This window comes from Macadamia integrifolia, chromosome 2 (genome assembly GCF_013358625.1).
Source record: "Macadamia integrifolia cultivar HAES 741 chromosome 2, SCU_Mint_v3, whole genome shotgun sequence".
NCBI classification, from domain to species: domain Eukaryota; kingdom Viridiplantae; phylum Streptophyta; class Magnoliopsida; order Proteales; family Proteaceae; genus Macadamia; species Macadamia integrifolia.
Genome location: NC_056558.1, coordinates 32,212,383 through 32,226,619, shown reverse-complemented (window position 1 = coordinate 32,226,619; position 14,237 = coordinate 32,212,383). Strand labels below are relative to the sequence as shown.

At 42.4% G+C, this 14,237-nt stretch overlaps 1 protein-coding gene across 3 annotated transcripts in view; it reads right to left on the bottom strand.

The window, feature by feature from the left end:
• Positions 1–14,237, bottom strand: part of LOC122058853 (protein TIC236, chloroplastic-like) — a 96,198-nt gene that overhangs the window by 20,465 nt on the left and 61,496 nt on the right. The window lies entirely within an intron of this gene.

The following is a 14,237-nucleotide window of genomic DNA, read 5'->3' as shown; positions in this document are numbered from 1 at the left end:
AACCCAGTATCATACACTGCCAGAGGAGCTATGTTATTGGAAATTCTTCCAGTGGCAGCTTCTATGTCTTGAGACAGGGGTCTTGTCGAGGCCAAGGCGTGCAGCTGGCATATGACAGCATCTAAGTGAACAGTGGATTCATCTAGAGAGGAGTTGCTAGCAGGGAGGCCATCATAATTCAAAAAAAAGCCTTCAAGATTGGCACAAGAGTCTGATGGCCCTTCTAAGGTGGGTTGAGGGATGAAGAGTATGAAGGGGCCTTCCAAGGCCGGTAGGGGAGCATCAATGGAGACGACAGCAGCAGACAAGCTAAAGACTGATGAAAGATTGTTGGCAGAGGTTGCAAGGGGACCTTCCAAGGTCGACGAGGGGATGGAGAGGTCGTAGAGGCCTTCCAAGGCCATCGAGGGACCAGAAATTGAAAGGGCGGTGATTAAAGGAGAAGATGCAGAGGCAGGTGGGCAGATGATTGAGGCAGTGGCGGAAGCAGAGGTGGCGGAGCATCCAGCAGGGGGTTGCAACTATAAGGGAACAAAGCACAAAGGCGTTGTGACGATAGACCTCGAGGGTAGAGGAGCCACCAAAGGCAGTGGGCGCATGCAGCTATCGCCAGAGAGCAGGCGAGAGGAATCAGCAACGAGCGAGGGAGAAGAGGCTAGCGGGTTAGGAGGAAACGGGTCAGGTGGAGGTCAGGGTCGAGATGGGTAAGAAATGATTTTGGTTTGGGTATCGGGTTATAAAGATTTCTGGGGTACAATGGGTGGTCTGGGGGGGAATTTAGAGAATTTATTGAGGAGCTGGACTGGTCAAAACTGGTTCAATGTAATAAAGGCCGGTTCGTGGATGGTCTGGTTTTAAGTGGTGATAAAAGAGTGGTTAGAGAGAGTAGGGCACAAGGGGAGGGTATTCGTGGAAGGCGAGGCCGAAGGAAGGGGGACCAGAGGAGGAAGGCCGGAATTGAAGGAGGGGACAGAGGGTTCAGAGGGTAAAGGTGGTCCGTCCTAGCAATTCAGAGGAATAGACACCGAAATGGGTAGAGTCAGAGGAGCATCTTCGACGATCCGTTCAAGCAGGGAACCACAAGAAGTAACCTCCAATTCTGACGATGCAAGGATCAAGAATGTATTATGTCCATCGGACAAAGGCTTCATCAACTGACCAGTGGTCCTAGAAGATGAAACCATCGGACTAGAGGTTCTAACAGTCAGAGCCATCGCCGGCAGAGGAGCAGAGGCAGGTTCCGAGACTTGAGCATTGCGATTTCTTTTTTTTATGTGTCTTTTGAATGAGGGATCTTTAGAGGAGGCGTCATGCGAGAACGACAATGTCAATAGGGCCCTCGGTGAGCACATTGTCGCTCAGAGGAATAGGATCAGAGGAGTTCTTCGCACAATGCACAGTTAGGTGTCCAAAGCACTTAGAGAGTTCACAGCATGGGGGCACCCAATTATACAACACTTCTTGGTCGAAAGAGTAATCTGCCCCATCTGTGATTGTGATCTTGCTAGGCAGAGCCTGGGACGCTTGCACTTCTACACAAATCCTTGCAAATGACAACCGATCCATCATCTTAGTTCTTTTATCAGAATGGAGGGGTTTTCCAATGAGAGATCCAATAAGGCTAAGCCCTTTAACACACCAAAATTGGAGGGCGAGATTGGGAAGAACAACCCACAAGGGGATGGAGTTCGGTTCAAATTTGTTGAATGAGGTATGTTCGTCCCAGTTTCTTAGGAAGATAAGGCTTCTTTCCGACGAACCAAGGCCCATCAATGGCTGTAGCTTATCAGATTCAGCGTCAAATTTGAATATGAAGGTGCCATTCTCGAGCATGGACACATTCAAGGAGCAGACAGGGTTCCATTGATTGAGGAGGGAAGCTTTCACATCTACTTCCTAGAAAGGAACCGATCACATAATTTTTCCATTTCAGAATCTCAGACTCTAAAAAGCCAGGCGGACAGAGGCCAACAGGGGAGGAGTTTCGAATAACAGGAGGGTGGAAGTAAAGGGTGTGTCCAACGGAAGGAGGAGAGGAGGAGGAGGCGGGGGAAGTGAGGTAAGGAGTGGTAACAATAGAGGTCCAGGTACGAAGGAGGGGGGAAGAAGGGTAGGTTGGAGGGGGGGAGGAGGAGGGAGGGGGAGACGTGTTTAGCCAAGGCAGGAGGTGGTGGTCCGGAGGGGGATGAGGATTCACAACAGGGAAGGGGGAGGTGACGACGGCAAGAGCCGTCGGAGGGGAAGGGGGCATCAGGCGGGAGGCTGCATCAGGATGGGTACTTTGTTAAGTAAGCTTTTATGGGTACTTTGTTAAGTAAGCTTGTATTTTACCTCCCTAGGTATTATTATACAAGTGTAGGAGTACCGATGTAATCTTACATGTTATTTCACAAGTAAGTAAATGTTAGAATGAATGATTGACTAGTGTTTAGTGGGACACATGCCAGCTTTATTTATAATATGGAGAACAATCTAGAATTGATACAAGACCAAAATACCCCTATAGACAATTCTACCTTTGTACCCATATTACAACACTCCCCTTCAAGTTGGTGCATAGATATCACACATGCCCAACTTGCAAACAATAGAATGGAACATCTTACAACTAAGATCTTTTATAAAAACATCAGCCAATTGTTCATTGCTAGAAACAAAAGGTGCATAGATAAAACACTCCTTATGCAGCTTTATTGCTGTCACAACAATGCCGCATAGGGAGTGCAATAGGAACAACCAAATTAATTGGTGAGGAGACCTTGAAGCCATAGAAGTCACAAATACCATGAGCCATAGCACAGAATTCTGCTTCAACTTAGACATAGCCATCATAGCTTGCTTCTTGCTCCTCCAAGTAACAAGGTCACCACCAACAAAGGTGCCATAACCAGTAGTAGATCTGCGATCATCAGGTGAACCTGGCCAACCAGCATCCGTGAAGGCCTCAACCCGAAGATGATCATGAGGAGAAAAATGGCCACAACCTGGGGGCAGATTTCAAGTACCCAGAATGCACACCACTACTTCCATGTGGGTGGAGTAAGGATCATGCATGTACTTGCTAACTAAGCTAATGACATAAGAAATGTCAAAGCGAGTATGAGAAGGTAAACCAACCGCTTGACCAATCTTTGATATTCTTTCTTATCCACGAGATCACCTTCTTACTAACCAGGTAAGCATTAGTATCAACGGGAGTATTTTCCAACTTGCATCCCAACATATCGTTTCAGAAAGAAGGTCAAGCACATATTTTCACTGAGACAGAAAGATGCCACTAGAGGACCTAGCAACTTCAATGCCTAGAAAATAATGAAGTTGTTCAAGATCCTTAATTTCGAATTCCTTGCCACGATATTGCTCGAGCCAAGAAATTTCTTCAATGTCATTATCCATTATGTCACAATCATTAACATAAATAATCAACAGAGCAAGCTTTCCACTTGATCATTTGATGAACATGTGGTCGGCATTGCTTTGAGAATAGCCTGTGGTAACTATGGCTTTATGAAACCGCCCAAACCAAGCACGTGGCAACTGCTTCAACCCATATAGAGCATGCTTCAGTTTGTACACTTTTCCTTGAGTTTTAAAGCATGCAAATCCTAGGGGAATATCCATATACACTTCCTCCCAAAGTTCCCCATGAAGGAAAGCGTTCTTCACATCCAGTTGTTGAAGACCCCCCAGCCCAAATTAACTGCACATGACAAAATAACATGGATAGTGTTCATCTTAGCCAATGAAGCAAACATCTCTTGGTAGTCGATCCCATAAGTTTGAGTGAAGCCCTTTGCAACAAGCCTGGTTTTATAACGATCCATTGTACCATTAACTCTCTGCTTGACTGTGAAGACCCACTTATAACCAACCATCTTCTTCTGTGAGGGAAGACAAACCAATTCCCATGTGTTAATATTTCTTAATGCCTGCATCTCCTCAACTATAGCTGGCCCACTATTATGGTTCTATAATAGTTTCTTACCAAGTCTGGGGAATAGAAGTAGAGGACTAAGATGACACAAAACTATAGTAGGAGGGAGAAAGTGATTCATAGGAAATTGTTTTAGCAATAGGATGTAAAGTACATGACCTAACACCTGGCGAACAGCAATAGGAAAATCCAAAGTAGAACCAATAACGATATCAATATCAAAAGAGGGAAGAGAATTACCAGGGTCTGAGGGAGCCAGATCAGGATCGAGAGATGGCGATTGGCGTGGTAGAGTAGGAGCTGTGGTATTAGTGGTCTGGGTCTACTCTTTGAGAACATACACGCATCTTTTGTCGTGGTCGAATTGGAGAAGAAGATTCAAACTCCCCCTAAACAGGTACATCGGCTGTCTCCCCTTGAACAAGAATGTTGGCTGAAATAGATGGTGCTGTGTCAAGTTCAAGAGACGGCACATCTTCCATTGTAGAAGAATGCTCCCCTTAAAGAGGTGTCACAGGATAGTAGAGCGAAGACTTATGGACGAAAACGCCTATAATCACAAACCAACGCCTAGAAAGTTTATAAGCTAAAGCAAAAGGAGATGACTTTGTCACAATACAACTCTGAGTTACATTCTCTATGGCAGCAATTAGATTTTTACGAGGAGTGTCAGCCTACCACAGCTATTGATGTTGTCAACTTAAAAAAACATGAAGACAAGATTAGAGTTTATGACTTCTTGGGAGGGCTGAGTGTTGAATATGATCAGATCCATGATGTTTTGAGTCATGAACCCTTTCATACCTTAGAGCAGTCCTACTCTGTGATTCAGCTTGAGGACAATCGACATATTACTATGTTACCATAGACTACTTCAGATCCTCTATCAGCTCTCGTTTCCAGCACTCAGCCCCATAGTGAAGCTTCCTGATCTGGTGGGTCCTCTACCAAAGCGCCAGTGAAGTGTGACTATTGAGGTACGGAGCAATGTTGGAAACTCCATGGTCATCCTGCTAATGCTTCTAGTCAAGGCCGTGGTCATAGTCGCGGTAACTCTAGTCAAGCCAAACACCTCCAACGGATTTTGGATCTACTCTCATCAGATGGGCTACTTTCCTTTCGGCACCTTTTGACCAAGATGGAGTCTCCTCAACTTGCATCTGCTACTTTTTCCGCAACTATTGCTATTTCCAATTCCAATCTTACCAATTCAGGTACCCCTGTTGTGCTTATGGTATTTCTAGTTGGAAGAAGGAGAGGAGTTGAGAGGAGAAAGAGAATGAAGAGTGCAATTCATAGGAGACCATTTTTCTCTTCCCAACTATATTAGGTTTAAACTAATAACTTAGGGAAATTACATAGTCCCTAGGGAGGTAAAAGAGAAAAAAAAAGGAAAATACAACTTAGGACAACTTAATGTAAAGACTGTTCCTAAAGTACCCCAATTACATAAATTCCAACACTTCCTCCCTATGGATTATTGACTTCAGGGGATCAGATCACATGATAGGTTCTTACCACCTTTGCTCTCAATATACTCCTTGCTCTGGTAATGGCAAGTTTCGGTTAGCTAATGGGACTTATTCCATTATTTCTATAAAGAGTTTTGTTCGTTGTTCTCCCTCTTTAGCTCTTTCTTCTGTTTTGCATGTTCCATCTTTTTCCACTAATTTATTATCCATAAGTAGTTTCACTTCCAAACAAAATTGCAAAGTCACTTTTTTTCCTTCTCATTATGTTTTTTAGGATCAGGTGACAAGCGCAACGATTGGCACTGGTAGAGTTCACAATGGTTTATATCTGCTTGATGATGGATCTTCTATAGTCTTTGGTCAAGCTCGGCAGGCATCTCTTTGCCATCTTCAATTTTTGAGTTACTACAGTGGCACTGTTGTTTGGGACATCCTCTGATGGGGACTTTAGCTAGGATTTTTCCTTCTTTCAAGCATTATAATTCGAGTGAGTTTTTGCGAGGCATGTGTTTTGGCCAACAAACATGAATAAGTTACTCTATTTCAATAATAAAAGTGATACCCTTTTTCATTAATACTTATGATATTTAGGGTCCCTCCTATTGTATATCTGTAATTGGCTTCCGATGGTTTGTTACTTTTATTGATTGCCACTCACGGACTACTTGGGTTTATATCATGCGCACCAAGGGGGAGGCTTTTCAGTGTTTCAAACACTTCCATCGCATAGTGCAGACTCAGTTCAATGCGACTATTAAGGTACTTCCTTGTGATAATAGTTGTGAATACTTCGAGGGCTCCTTTCAGTTTCATCTTGCTAATCATGAGATAGTTCATTAGACTAGCAGTGTCAATACTCCACCTCAAAATGGTGTTGTTGAGTGGAAGAATTGACACCCTTTGGAAGTTGAAAGGTCACTCATGTTTGGAATGCATGTTCCCCCTATACTAGACCGTTGCAGTTCTTACAGTTGCCTTTCTGATCAACCGGATGCCCTCTCGGGTTTTTACCTTCAATGCTCCTCTGGATCTTCTACAGGGCTCAACTACTTTTCATGTTCCTCCCAAAGTCTTTGGCTATGTTTGTTATGCTCGTGACCATCATCCCTATAGGAAGTTCGATCCTCGTGGCCTCCGGTGCATCTTTTAGGGTGTATTTTCGCTGGGAGAGATCTACACCTTTAGTAGACCGTGCCACCTCAATAACAAGGAAGTACCTTAACTTACAAACGTCCTTGATTTCAAACTCCTTACCCAACTTTGAGTTTAGAGATTTCAGTTAAATCACTCTCAGTGACAACTATATCATCCATATAAATAATAAGGATTACTTTGTTTAAATCCTATTGCATTCATGGCCTCGTGGAAGCTACCAAACCATGCCATGGTAGATTGCTTTAGCCCATATAGTGTCTGCTTTAGCTTGCAGACTTTCCCTTGAGTTTCGTTATAGGAGTAACCTGGAGGGACATCTATATACACTTCCTAATTCAGCTCACCATGGAGGAAAACATTCTTGACATCCAACTACTATAGGTCCCATCCAAAGTTCACTGCCCAACAGATAATCATCACTCTTAACTTTTTTCATCTTAGCAATAGAGCCAAACGTCTCCTGGTAGTCAATCCCATAGGTTTGACTAAAACCTTTACCCACCAATCTTACTTTGTATCTGTCTACAGTTCCATCTACATTTTGCTTGACTATAAACACCCATTTACATCCCAGTCTTCTGTGGATAGAAGAGTCACTAAGTCCCACGTGCCATTCTTTCCAAGTGCCCTCTTTGCCTCATCCATTGCATCTTGCCACTATGATTGTATAAGAGCCTCTTGCCAAGTCTGAGGAATAGAAACAGAGGACAAAGAAGATACAAAAGCACAATAGGAAGGAGGTCGGGAATTATAAGACAACATTGAAAATAGGATGTTAAGTAAAAGTCCTACTTCCTTCACAAATAGCAACATAGTTATTAAGGCGAAAAGGCGACCGAGGCGTTTGAGGGTCTTTTGAAGCGCATTGGCGATAGGGCGGACATAAGGTGTCGCCTTATCGAATAAATCGTTCTAGTATTGTTTTTAGCCAATTTGTTTGGCATATATAGCATATTAAAATTTATATAATTCTACTTATATTCTAAATAAAGATTAAAGATTCATACCAATGCAAGATATTCATCAGAAAAACAAATCAATAAAGTGAATAAACTAAATTTATCTTCATCATAGATAATTATGACATAAAATTATAAATATAAAGAAAAAAAGATTGTTAAAATATGTAAATATTTATTATACTTACCTTTATGATGCCAAAATGAGTGCCTAAGGTTATCCACTATATTTCTACTCATGTCAGTCTGATTAGGGCTGCAACTAAGGTCAGTATCGTTGGAATGGGAATAGAAAACCAGGAAATAAGAAGAAGAATGAAAGAAGAGAAGGGAAGTCTCGCTAGAATGGGAAGAAGAAGGGATTAGGGGAAGAGGAATAGAAAAAACATAAAAGAAGAAAGAAGAAGGAAAAACAAAAGAGAAAGAGATCTCCGTCTAGTAACGGAGAACTAAAAAAAAAAAAGAGAAGAAAAATGCCGGAGCCGGAATGGCCTAAGGAAGACTCACCAGAGGAAAAATCACCGGAGGAGAGTCGCCGGAGCCGGAATCGATGGAGGAAGGAACATCGGTTGCTTGGTTCTTGTGATTTGTTCAATCAAAGTGGTTTTTGACTTTATATAGACTTGATCTCATAGTTCTCAAGTGTACAGAATTCCCATATACTTGCCAATCGCAACAGAAGATATGGAATCTGTGGTAATACATTAAAAATAATAATTAACAAACAAGAACATAAAAGGAATCCGCCTTGGTCGTAAGGCGTCATAAGATGTCACTTACGTGAAATCCATAAAACACATGACTGCCTTGGCCTACCTATACCGCCTTAAGGCCAAGGTGACGCCTTAATAACTATGAATCGAAATAGAATATCAAGAGATGGATCACGAGGGAAAAAGTTACTTGATTGGAGAGCAGATTTTGGATCAGAGGGCAGTTGTGATTGGATAGGAGCAGTGGTAGTAGTGGTAGTGGTAGTGGTAGTGGCTCCCCTTCCACAGAATCCTCTTATGTCCCTTCTCAGTCACAGTCTCATCTTTCACTTGGCGAAGTGGTGGACCATCACATGGAGGAATCGAAGGAATCTCTTCCCTTCCAATTGACTCCCCCTAAAGAGGTGCCAATGATGAATAGTAAGCCTTTGTCTCATGGAATGCCACATCTATGGTAACTAGCATACGCCAAGAAGGGGGATGGTAGCACTTGTTTATCCATTTTGCATGGCAGAATATCCCACAGAGATACATAGAAGTCCCCTGTGATCATTTTTTTCATAGAGGTGATGCTTACAGGAAAAACAAACAAAACCAAAAACCTTGGGAGGCACCACGAAAGATCTGGATCCAGTAAGCAACTAAATGGGGCAACGAAACCCAAGAACACGAGATGGCATCCGATTATGCTGTAGTATGAACTGCCTCACTGCAATACGCGGCAGGCACATGCATCTCAAACATAAAGAGACACAGCAACCTTTAGCAAGTGCTTATTTCTTCTCTCTGCAACTCCATTCTAAGTAGGTGTATCAACACAACTGGTCTGATGAACAATACCATGGTCTGCAAGGTAGGTCTAAGGTCTCTAGGCGAGAGAGCTAAGTTCTTGTGATACCATGTTGTTCTGGGGAATTGTGACTTGTGCCAATTGACACCAAGCCCTCCTTTATTTATAATAGTAGGGTTAAGGATTTGAGACATTACAATGACAAATATGCCTTATAGACAATTCTACCCTTATACCCATATTACAACAGTAAGGCTTAGATCAAGGAGGCTTATACCCATATTTGACATGTGGTCCTCTAACGCAGATTTCCTTCCCATTATTAAGGAGGCTTGGATAAAGCCATCCCAGCTTTCTCCTCCCCCCTTATTGCCTTTGCAAGGAAGCTTCAGAATGTGAAAGCGGCTCTTAAAGCTTGGAATACTAACTCCTTCGGGAATATTTCCTCTCAGTTATTGACTGCAGGCATAAGCTTACTTCTCTTCAGGTAATGCTTCAATCTGTCCCTCTTAACTCCTCCTTGGATGAGGAAGAAAAAATTGATTTGACTACTCTCTCCTCTCTCCTTTCCCAAGAGGAAAGTTTTTTGAGTTAAAAGTCTAGAATCAATTGTCTGGAGCTGGGAGATACAAATTCGGCTTATTTCGATTGCTTTCTAAAGGCTAGAACCAACATTAATTCCATCCCTATGCTTATTGCTCTCGATGGTTTCTAGGTTCACAAAGTTGAAGACATTAAAGCAGTGGCTGATGATTATTTCAAGGATTTGTTCAAGCTAGAACCAAGGCTGGCTTCCCTCATCCAGGATGGTATTTAAACAAATTCATCCCTAGCAATTTGGTCAGCATGATCCAAGCTATTCCCTCTAATGATGAAATTGGGCCTATTATCCTTTTTCACAAGTCCAACAAAGCTCCTGGTCCGGATGGGTTCAGTATGAGATTTTTCTCCTCCATGTGGGATATCATCAAAGACGAAGCAGTCAAGAGCTTATTTTTTAACCCTAGCATTAGTCACGCCTTCCTTTGCCTCATCCCTAAAAAAGAGGGAGTGAATTTTATGAAAGACTTCAAGCCAATCTCTTTATGCAATCTTCGATATAAGTTCATTGCCAAGATTCTTGCCAACAGGATCAAGCTTGTGATTGGTTCTAATCAGCGATTATCAATCGGACTTCATTCCTGGTAGAAGTATTAGTGACAATATCCTCCTTTATAATGAGATTGTGAGGGGTTTTGACAGGAAATCTCACTGCCCTGCCCTTATGAAGATTGACATTCACAAAGCTTTCGATTTGCTAAGGGGGACTTCATTGTGTCGGTTATGTCCAAGATGGGCTTCCCCCCCGATGTCTATCAATTAGATCTACCACTTCATTTCTTCCCCTCGCTTCTCTGTTTTTGTTAATGGGAGTCCAGCAGGGTACCTCTCTTCCTCAGTGGGGATTCATCAGGATGCCTTCTATCACCATATATCTTCTCCCTGGCCTTGAAGTGCTTTATAAAAGTATTCAAACTTCTACTGATCTGCAGCTCATATTTTCCATTCCTAAGTGTAAGGCCATCAAGCTTATTCATCTAGCTTTCGCAGATGACCTGATGATTTTCTCTGAAGCCAACAATACTTCCTTGGAGACGATTGTGTATTTCTTGTAGCTCTTTGAATCTATGTCTGGGCTCCGGATTAACTTGGGTAAATCCCTTATCTTAATACTTGGGGTTTTTGAGTCTATAAAGGCCTCTTTGCTTAAGAAGACTGGGTTCTCTCTTGGCCATCTCCTGGTTAAGTATTTGGGGCTGCCTTTGATCCCAATCAGGTTGTCCACCCATCACTGCACTCCTATGCTCAACCTCATCAGAAAGCGACTCCAGTTATGGAAAGGAAAGCTCCTATCTTATGCAGGCTGTTTGGAGCTTATTAGATATGTTCTCCAAGCTTCATATATTTATTGGTCCGACATTTATGGGTTGCCTATGTTTACTATCTCAAGGCTTGAATCTATTTTCTCTGCATTTCTTTGGAAATGTACTGGATATTCCAAATTCCTTCGTCCTTTAAACTGGGCAATAGTTTGCCTTCAAAAAGCTGAAGGGTGTCTAGGTCTGAGGCGTATCAAGGAGGTCAATTCCGCTGGTATTATCAAGCTGATTTGGATGTTAGTTACCAAGAAGAAAAGTATCTAGGTTGATTAGGTATACTCGGGCTTAATTCATTCGGATTCCCTTTGGATTACTCCCATTCTGCCTGATGCCACTTGTGCCTGGCATAAGATCTTGTCTCTTAGGCCCACTATTACCGGGGCTATCTCTACTCAGATTGGTGATGGTTCATCCACTTCTCTTTGGCTTGATCCTTGGCATTCGATGGGTGCTCTTCTCAGTTCCACTAGTGCAAGATCAATTTATAGTTCCGGCCTACCAAAGTAATTGTTAGTTGAAGCTATATTGACTTCGGGCATTTACACCCCTCCGGTGTCCTCCTCCCCTCAGTTGGCTGATATCTAGAATTCTTTGCCCTCCATCTTTGGTTCTCTATTGAGGAGAGGAGACTCTATTCACTGGACTCCCTCCGTGACTGGTATCTTCTCCTCCATAGTGGGTTAGGATTTTGTAAGGACTCAGTGTATTTCTTCTCCTTGGCCCAAGATTGTTAGGCTCAAGCATCATAACTCCCCACCATAGTCTTACTGCTTGGCTAGCCCTCTGTAACTGCCTTCCTATGTAATCCTTCCTTATCAACCGGAGGATTCATGTCTCCTCGTGCTGCCTTTGTGGGACTCAGGCGGAAGACATTGATCATCTTTTCTTTGTGTGCCCTTTATCTTCCTCTATTTGGAAAGGGGTGCTTGCAAAATTCTGGCCCCAAAGTAGAAGAATTCTCCCTTTTCAAAGGGAATGGATCTTGGTGGATATGACTTTTGTCAGGTATTCTATTTGCGACATTGGGGGCAAGGTTGCTTTCTGTGCCACCATAAACCAAATCTGGATGGAGTGCAACCGTAGGAACTAGATCTCCAACTCTCGCCCGATTCGGCTGATTTGGGATTCCATTTCCTTTGATGTCAAAGCCAAGATTTCTTGTCTCTCCTAATTGTATTGCCTCCCCAAGGAACAATCACATTGTTGTGTCCTGGGGTCTTCCTCCTTCTATGCCTTTGTCTTTTCTTCTCTTTTCCACCCCCTCCTTGGGGGCTTTTGTATGTATTTTCTTATCCTTTGGTAATAAATTTTTTATTCACCCAAAAAAACAGTAAGGCACCCCTTTAGTCTTTGCATGAAGAGTGGCCATGGAAACTACCCCATCGCTTGAGATATCTGCCCTTGCCTCTAGCTCACAAAGGAGTTGGTGTGGTGGAGGAAGAGGCCAAGGTCTAAGCCATAGGATGACAGAGATCGACTTAGGTGTGACCATTACGGCAAACTCAGGCACACTAGAGCATGGTTTAAGAACTCAGCGAGATCTCGCTATTATCTCGCTATTTGAAAATGGCGAGATGAGATGAGAGGCAATATGTAAAAAGTGCAATATCTCGTTCGAGATCTCAAGATCTCGCCAAGATCTCAGTGAATATCTAGGTCTCGACTTGTCTTGAGACTAAATCACATGGGGTATATACATAATTTTGACCCTCAACATATCTCACCCTGTTCTGAAGAAAAAGTGAACTTTTGATGGATTTTCTTGCCAAATTTCTCCTCTACAGTGTAGATTAACAACTTCAACACTTGGAGGTTAGAGATTAGCACTTCATCATCAACCTTTGGAGATCCTTTTCTTCTCAAAAGCAGCTTTTAAGTAAAAACAACTTCTCAATACCATTTTTTCATAGAAACATGGTCAATAGTTTTTTGTTTTTATTGTGGAATAGCCTAGGGTGAAGGGCTCGAAGACTACTTACATAGGCTACGAAGTCAAAGTACCATTTTGGGTTTGATTTAAAAAGAAAAAAAGTGATGTTCCCACTGTGTTTAGAAGGCCTAAAATAGGATAAATCACAAGTTTCAAGGGTTACAAAGACCATATGACCAATGAGACCAACCATCGAGTTGACTAGGAAAAAATACAAGATCTCGGCGAGATCTCTCCAGATCTCTCTTTTTTGGTTTAGCGAGATTAGGGACGAGATTGAGATCTTAAACCTTGCACTGGGGAAACCTACCAGGATCTTCATGGATATCCTCCTAGACCTAAACCTGTTAGTATACATGGTGACAGGAGAGGGGGAGCTAGAACTAACACAATGATGGCTGAACCCAAGCCCATGGGGGATTCTTCTAGACCACAAGAGGATAGCTACTCTCTCAAAAGGGAAGATCTTGCAGTTTTTTTAATAGGTTATGGCACAGTTTGACGGCTCTCCTCCTACAATATGTTGTCAGAGTCTTCAGCCTCAGCCTTGCAGGCTTCTACCTTTGCCACTACCTCCTCTTCGACCATTGATTCCAGAGCTACTGATCAGATGACTGATATGTCTCCGTGCTATTATGCATATTCTGTCTGCTCAGGTAGGGACAAAGTTAGAATTGTCGATGGTTCAATTTCCACCATCTCTGGTAAGGGTAGTGTACAAGTTACTTCTTTAATATCGCTCGACTCCATTTCAACATTCCAAACTTTGCTACCAACCTCCTTTCCGTAGGTCACTTAATAAAATCCTTCAATTGTTGTGTCACCTTTTTCCCAAACTGTTGACTTCTATTCAAGAACAAGAAGTTAACAAGAAGACCGGACTAGAGGGTAGGATTCAAAAAGAAAGGGGTCTACTACTTAAGTGATGTTAGGTTCCTATACATTCTTTAAAAATAGAAGAGTCCTTTGCCTTAAGCACGGAGCTATAGTAGGATCCGGGTGAACAAAAGCATTTCAAGCTCTACCATAGAGGTTGGTCCCACCAGTTAGTAGCATTTTTCATCGACTTAGATGCAAGGTTCAAGATATCGGGTTTCGACCCTTGGGGAGACCGAAATTTCGAGGAAACCAAGGATTTTTTCCCGATTTGGTGGAAACTTAGGTTTCGACCCCCAAATAGTGTTTTTTTTGCCTATTTTTGTGTACATCCTATTTTAGACATTTCTAACACATTCATATCATTAGCTTCATAAAAAAAAAAAACACAGTCATACTTTTGTGGTGAACCAAAGGTTCAATAATCATTACGGTGAGTTGTTGACTGAAATATGTTGTAGGTAAATGCATTTTCAAAAAAAAAAAAAA